Below are 7,623 nucleotides of genomic sequence, written 5' to 3'. Positions count from 1 at the left end.
GGCAGTTGGACTCTTATTTTTATTTTGAACTTCCATCACAAAATTTATTCTTTTTCTTTCAATTTCTTTGTTCCAAATATGTATTTCTTTGTTTAATTCCTGTCAGAACAATATTTGTAAGTACGCACCACACATGGTAACTGCCGTGCCCCTCTCTTGCAACCTTCTGTTCCCCGAATTTTCATGAGCATCAGATTCTTCATTGTTTTTTTTTTTCTTTATCTATTTTATTATTGTGTCCTTAGCAGTGGCAAGAAATATGATTCAGTGAATTTTGTATAACAATTCATGTAAGTTTATGTTTTTTTTTTAATATTTAATTTTATTTAAGGGTTAAAGCGACAGATAGATAAAAAGAAAGAGTAGGCACACCAGGAATTCAATCACTGCATTTGAACTCCGGACACATGTGCCCCCTTGTGCTTTATGTGTCTTACCTGGGTCCTGGTGACCCAAACCCTGGTCCATTGTCTTTGTTGGGAAAAGAAATAACCCCTAAGTGATTTTCCCTGTCCCATTCCTTCTTTACTTCCTCCCTTCCTTCCTTCCTTCCTTCCTTCCTTCCTTCCTTCCTTTCTTTCTTTCTTTCTTTCTTTCTTTCTTTCTTTCTTTCTTTCTTTCTTTCTTCCCTTCCTTTCTTTTCTCTAGTTTTTTGTCTTTCTTCCTGTAATATTGTTTTGCACTGTAGTGTTTCCCTCTTGTACAGGCTGCCCAGCAATTCACGATGCAGTCTCAGTGTGGCTGCAAAACAGTGGTGACCCTGATTTCACTGCTCCTCAAGTACTTGGTATTAAAGATGTGCACCATCAAGCCTGGCCTATTGTAGGTTTTCATATTCTCCCTTCAAACATCACTCTTGCTCATCTCAATTCCTCTCCTCAGTCTTGTCAGTCCTTTGTAAAGTGGGTTTATTGACATATGTTTATTTACAATGATGCACATACATTTACTTGAATTTTTGGTCTATTTTTGTTGTTTTTGGTTTCTCTTTGCTTCTGTTTAAGGAACACCAGACACTCAAAAACAATATGTGGTGTTGACTCGGTTTGTTCATCACAGGAGGCAGTGGGATTTTATATGGAAAGCCACTGTCATTGCTTCTGTTCATTTCACCCTAGTATTTTCTCACCTAAATGCTACCATACCATTGTGTGTTACATAATTATTCAAAATTAATAGGCACAATCCAGTCTAGAGTAATTGAAACATACTTGTCACTCTTTGGTTATGAGTTGTGCTTGTTCATAATATCAGGCTACCTTTGAACTCATAGCTAACCTTTATTTTTTAGGCGTTTTCAGGCAGTGCTGGGATTAAAGGTGCATGGAATTACATCAATCTCAATATGTTTATGATAAGCAACTCTCTTGATAATGAAAAATCACAGATGAATTGAAAATTTGTGTAATGGGTCAGATTTTGCAAATAGCTTAAATGTTAGTAATTAAAAAGTAATACACTAGAAAAAAATATATGTTTTCCTTACATTTGTCGCTAAAGAAATTGTTATCATTTTCTGGCAAGTAGAAGTATAATTCTAATATAACAGATGTGAATATTTTTCTAAAAATGGAATCACTGGGGGACATGTATTGTACAATATTACTGTAAATTATAATAATCCTCCTTTTTTTTCTTCAATGATAGTTTAGAATATTTGGTGATTTTGTGCATAGAGTAATGCCACAACAAATCTATGTTGTTAAAACTCTTTGATATGATTTCCTGCTTTCAAGCAAAGGTAACTCGTGTCTAAGAATTTTTTTGTTTGTTTTGTTTATATACAAACCCACTCTACAGGAATTCCTCATTTTCTAATCTCCATTTCATAATTTGAGCAGACATCTGACTTGCAAGAAATGTAGTCACATGAGCCATTTCTTCCAAATCCCTCTCCTTTTAACACTGATACTTTTCTGCCACAGAACTTCAACCACAACACAAGTAAAGAGTAAAACAAAGGAAGCTGGATAGAATTGTTGCTGATAATATGTTTGATAACATTAAAGTATTTATTTTGAGTAGGCATGGTGGTGATTGCCATTATTCCAGCACATGGAATGCAAAGGTCGGAAGATTGCTTGTGCTGTCTCTGTCAGTCTGTCTGTCTCTGTCTCTGTCTTTCTCTCTTACTTTCAACACTTAATTTACTTTTTTATACTCCGTTTTATGATTTTATTACAATAGCTTTCTAATTTCTAACCAAGTTTCCCAGGTTTTGTGAACTGGTATACATAAACATTTCACATCGTTCACAACATTTATTCATCTGCCATGTGTAAATATTTTAACAACAGAATCATAGTCAAAAGGCAGAAAAGACAACTACATTTTCAGTTTCTTCTTAGGTGAACATTCCAAAACTCGGGTAAATTCTGAGTCTTCACAGTCTTGTCTTTTCTTTTTTTCTTTTTATGGTCACTTTGGTAACCACTGGAGTCACTGGCTTGGAAAACAGGGTCCTGTTCCTCCTGGTGCCTTTTTGTCCTCTTCAACTCTTCCTCCCAGAGGTCATTCACATTACCACTAATAGTTTGGTCCACATCTTCCTTTGGGGTGACATCTGCAAACCTGCTAGCTCTATGGCCACACCATCTGCCTCAAAGATTTTTGGGTGCTTCTTTTTCTTCTTCTTCTTTTTCTTTGGCTCTTGCTCTGAGAGGCATTTACATGATCACTAGTATGTAGGTCCATCTCATCCTGTAGGGTGACATCTGCAAAATCTTCAAGTTCTGTGGCACCGCCCTCTGTCTCAGAAGTTTCTGAGTCTTTCTTTTTCTTCTTCTTCTTTGGCTTTGGTTCCAAGACACCATTCACATTAGCAGTCGTCTGTAGGTACACCTCTTCCTGTGGGGTGACTGCCAAATCCGTGAGCTCCGTGGTGCTACCATCTGCCTCAGAGGCTTCTGCATCTTTCTTCACCTTCTTCTTCGTCTTTGAAACTTTTGCAACAATTTTCTCAATGCCAGTATCTACTACATCTTCAGAAGCTTTATAACTCTTGGATTGCAAACTTGTAATATTCAGTTTTCCTCGAATGCAAAATACTCCCGCAGCATCAGAATCTAAACGAAATACTTCAAATTCCAGTTCATCACCCACATTTATCTCCAAAGTTTGCCAGTGCTCATAAGACATCTGCTCAGGTTTAGGGATAGAGGCATTAAAACAACCATGCGCTAAACAGCCAATGTGACTAGAAGACACTTTATTAACTGTGCCCATCAACTTTTCCTGGTTCAGGGCAAAAAATAAAATCTGCTTCGATGTTAAGATGAATGTGTCCTTGATCACCATAAATGTCTCCCAGTTCACCCACAACTTTGAAGTGATCATATGCGATAGGGACACCTAAAAGGCGAGGCTTCTGGGCCTAAGTGGTCATCTCAAGCTCCTCCATGGCAACCGGGCACACGTTGTCAGCATGGAGCCAGCGGCCTGGTCCTCTGGGGACAGCCGTGGGCACATGCCAAGCAGCTCGCCCTGCGCCCAGCTGACCTCCCCAGCGCCCGTCAGGGTTTCCACGAGCTCACGACGCAGAGCGCGAGCGCCTGTGCGGGCATGGACGCGGCCGGCTCCCGTACCTCCCGAGTAGCGCAGGAGCTCTGCGTCCAGTTGCTCCCAGATCCCCGTGCGCGTCTGGTGCAGGTAGCGGGCGACAGGGCGATGTGCCTGCGGTGCCGCCCGACCACCAGGCACGAGTAGTGGCTGTTCACCAGCGCGCACGCCACGGCGTACGTCTGCTGCTCCAGGCAAGGCACGACGCCGGCGGGTGCCATCCCGGGCCTCTCGGAGACCCCTTGGGGCCGAGGAGATGGGGCGCAGCCGGCGGCCATGCGACCTGTGTGGTTCCCTCGACGCCTCAACACTTAATTTAGTTACAAGGACAGAGAGAGAAGGAGAAGACAGAGAGAAACAATGGGCACTCCAGGGCCTGTAGTTGCAGCAAACAATCACCAGATATGTGCACCGTTTGTACCTTTTCTTAACATGTAAACTGTGGAATCAAACCTGGGACATAAGTCCTTGCAAGTAAGTGCCTTAACTGCCGAGCCTTCTCTCTCAATCTCTCTCATCTCTCTCTCTCTGCCTCTCCCTGTCTCTCTCTCTCTTAAAAAAAATACATACATATATATATATATATATATATATATATATATATATATATATATATATATATATGTATATATGTATGTATGTATCTTTTGCATTCCATTTCCATGGAACTGCTCAAAATTAAAATAACCTTTCCAACATTGGATACTTGTTTTATAGAAAAATATAAATGGCATTGGAAAAGTATTTCTTACACTGACAGGGTATGTATGCAGTATGCATTGTGTAGTGTATATATGTGTCTGCACATGCATATGTGGGGAGAAGAGGATGGCATTCAGTGTCCTGTTTGATCATTTGTCCAAATTATTTCCCTGAAGCAGAGTTTCTCACTGAACCAGATCTGTAATTTTTTGGTCTGAAAGCAAAATTGAAGTCACAGTGTTCTAATTGGAGAGTGGACATTTCACTGAGACTGAGCAGAGTTTGTACTGTTCTCTTTCTTTCCTTCTTTCCTTCTGTTATTCTTTAATTTTGTTTAGAACAATGTATTAGCCTTTAATATTTTTTGTTATTATTATTATTTATTCATTTATTTGTTTTTGATTTTTAAGGTAGGGTTTCACTGTGGTACAGGCTGACCAAGAATGCACTCTGCATTTTCAGAGTTGCCTCAAATTCATGGTGATCCTCCTACATCTGCCTTTTGATTGCTAGAATTCAAGGCATGTACCTCCATGCTTGGCTTAGCATTAGATTTTATTATGGAATTTTATGTCTATTTTGTTTGTTTGTTTCTTTATTTTCTTTAAGGCAAGGTCTCACTCCAGCCCTATATTTTCTGTAATCCACTATGTACTCTGAGTCTGGCATTGAACTCACAGCAATTCCCCTGCCCTTGCCTCCTAAATTCTGTTATTAAAACTTATGCTGTGATACATGGCTATTTTTTAATTGTATGTCTTTAAAAATATGTATTTATTTATAGATGGAGTAGAGAGATAGAGTGAGAGAAAAAGGCTCAGAGAGAGAATGGCTAGCCAGAAACTCTTGCCACTGCAAACAACTCAACATGCATGAACCCATAAGCATCTGGTTGAACATGGATACCACGTTCCAGTTGTAGGTGAGTATTAGGGAAATAAACTGGGTCAACAAGGTTTGGAAAGCCTTCAAACTTCAACCATTGAATCTTGGGACAAGACCTCATTCTGGCACATTCAAACAAAAACTGGTTTGTTTGTTCTCCTCTGGACACATGCATCATTTTTTGCATCTGGATAATATGGTTCTTGGAGAATTGAACCTGGTTGCTTTGGCTTGGCAAGTAAATACCTCAACATGTAAGCAATTCCTCAAGATTTTTTTTTAAAAATTAAATTTTATTTCTTTTAGTTTTTGAGTTAGAATCTCACTGTAGTCCAGGCTGACCTGGAATTCACTATGTAGTCTTAGGCTGGCATCTGATTCACAGAGGTCCTTTTACATCTGCATCCCAAGTTCTGGCCTCAGTGAAAAAAAGTATTTATTTGAGGTGAACAGAAAGAAGCAGATGGAGATGGAAAGGTAAAGAGACAGTGAGTATTTTGGATGCATGTGCTACTTATTGCATCTGGCACTATGGGAGTACTGTGGAATTGAACCCCAGGCCACCTGGCGTTGCCAAGTAGGACCTTCAATCAGTCAGCCATCTCTATAGCCCTCGTCCTTTTACTTTCACCTGCTTGACTCAGGCACTGTTTCATTGACCTGCCCATTTAATTCTAGGAGGTTGGGAGTGTTACACATAAGAGGAAGAGAATTTATTTCAAAACTAGAGATCATGGAAAAGCCAATTTATGTGCTGTAGAGATGGCTTAGTGGTTAATGTGTTTGCCAGATAACTTGGGGAGGCATGTTCGACTCTCCAGATCCAATGTAAGCCAGGCACTAGGAAGTGAGGCAAAAACTAAGTCACACAAAAGCACTAGTTGATGCAAGCCTTCTCCGGACTGTTCTTTCCTCTTACATAAACTCTGACCTAGTTCATATAATATTCCTACGTCTTGTAGCTGTGTGGTTTGGAATGTGAGGCTTTCAAGGTGAAAAGCCAGGCAGAATAAAAGTGGAGTCAGTTGGCTTTACCCAGAACCGAGTTGCACTCGCTCTGCTTCCTAGAAAACAAGTTGGGACTGCCAATGCATCCTTGCATATTGGTAGGTGCCATAGTGACAACCATGGTTGTTAGTGGGTGGTAGTTCAGGGAGGGAAATTGCTCAATTTGGGAAGAAGGAAAGAAGTGTAATGAGATCTGCTCAGACAATTGCTGGAGGAATGTACACTATGGGATAAGGACTCTGACTTGTATATGGCCATTTTTGTTAATTAATTTTTTTTATTATTTGAGAGGTTCAGAGAGCAAGTTAGGAGGGTGCATCAGGACCCCAGTAACTGCCAACCAACTCCAGATGCAGACACTTCCTTTAATCTGGCCTACATGGGTATTGGTGAAGCAAGACTCAAACGACTGTCGTTTAGCCTTCACAGGCAAGTATTTAAACGCTAAGCCATCTCTCCAGCCCTATTGCCATTTTTAAAGAAAAGACTTACAACAGATCATTCTTAAAAAGAAGTGATAGCAGGGCTGCAGAGATGGCTGCGTGTTTAAGTCTGTTGCCTGCAATGTCTAACAAGCCATGTATGATTCTACAGTACCCATGTAAAGCCCGATGCTCAAAGTGGCACAGCAGATGGAGGCTCTGGAACACCCATTCTCTCTGTGTTTCTCTTCCCTCTAACTCTCTTTTCATGAAAACAAATGATAAATAAATAAATGATGTCCTTAAAATTCTAATAGTAATTGTGGGAAATAACATAAACAAGATTAGACATTCTGAGGTTGATTTTTTTTTTTTGGCATATGTATATGTTATATGTGTGCCTGTGTATATTCATTTGCTTGTATATGTGTAGGAACAGATATGTGTGCAGGTGCATGTGTATGGGCTTGTGTGGGGGCAAGTAGTTGACAGTTGCTGTCCACAATTTTTGAGACAAGGTCCCACTGAACCTGGAGCGCCCAAATTGAGATAGATTAGCCAGGCATATTGGCACACGTACTTAATCTCAGCACTTGGGAGGCAGAGATAGGATCATTGTGACTTCGAGGCCACCCTGAGACTACATAGTGAATTCCAGGCTACCTGCACTTCAGAGAGAGAAAAAGGAGAGGGAATAATAGGTGCACCAGGGTCTCTAGCCACTGTACATGAATTCCACATGCATGTGCCTCCATGTGTCCCTGGCTTAGTTATGTTCTGAGGAATTGGACCTGAATACTTTGGCATTGCGATTGAACCACTAAGTTTTCTTGCTAGCACCATGGACTCCTTTATCATTGCTATCTGCAGAAGGCCAGAATAAGTGAAGGTGACATGATCTTGGCACCTCTGTTTGTCAGTGCCTGCTAACTGATATTTAGGCTGCACAGTTATGTGATGCTTTCTTCTATCAGGACCTGTCTGACACACAGCTGGGAGTGTGTAATCATGCAGTAGATGAATTAAAAAGCAAATGTTACTGGGCACA

At 40.5% G+C, this 7,623-nt stretch overlaps 1 pseudogene; it reads right to left on the bottom strand.

The window, feature by feature from the left end:
- Positions 1-2,325: 2,325 nt before the first annotated feature.
- LOC123457596 lies at positions 2,326-3,836 on the bottom strand (annotated as a pseudogene).
- Between the last annotated feature and the right edge of the window lie 3,787 nt (positions 3,837-7,623).

This window comes from Jaculus jaculus, unplaced genomic scaffold (genome assembly GCF_020740685.1).
Source record: "Jaculus jaculus isolate mJacJac1 unplaced genomic scaffold, mJacJac1.mat.Y.cur u27, whole genome shotgun sequence".
NCBI lineage: Eukaryota > Metazoa > Chordata > Mammalia > Rodentia > Dipodidae > Jaculus > Jaculus jaculus.
The sequence above is the reverse complement of the archived record's forward strand: the minus strand, read 5'-3'. Positions and strand labels throughout refer to the sequence as shown.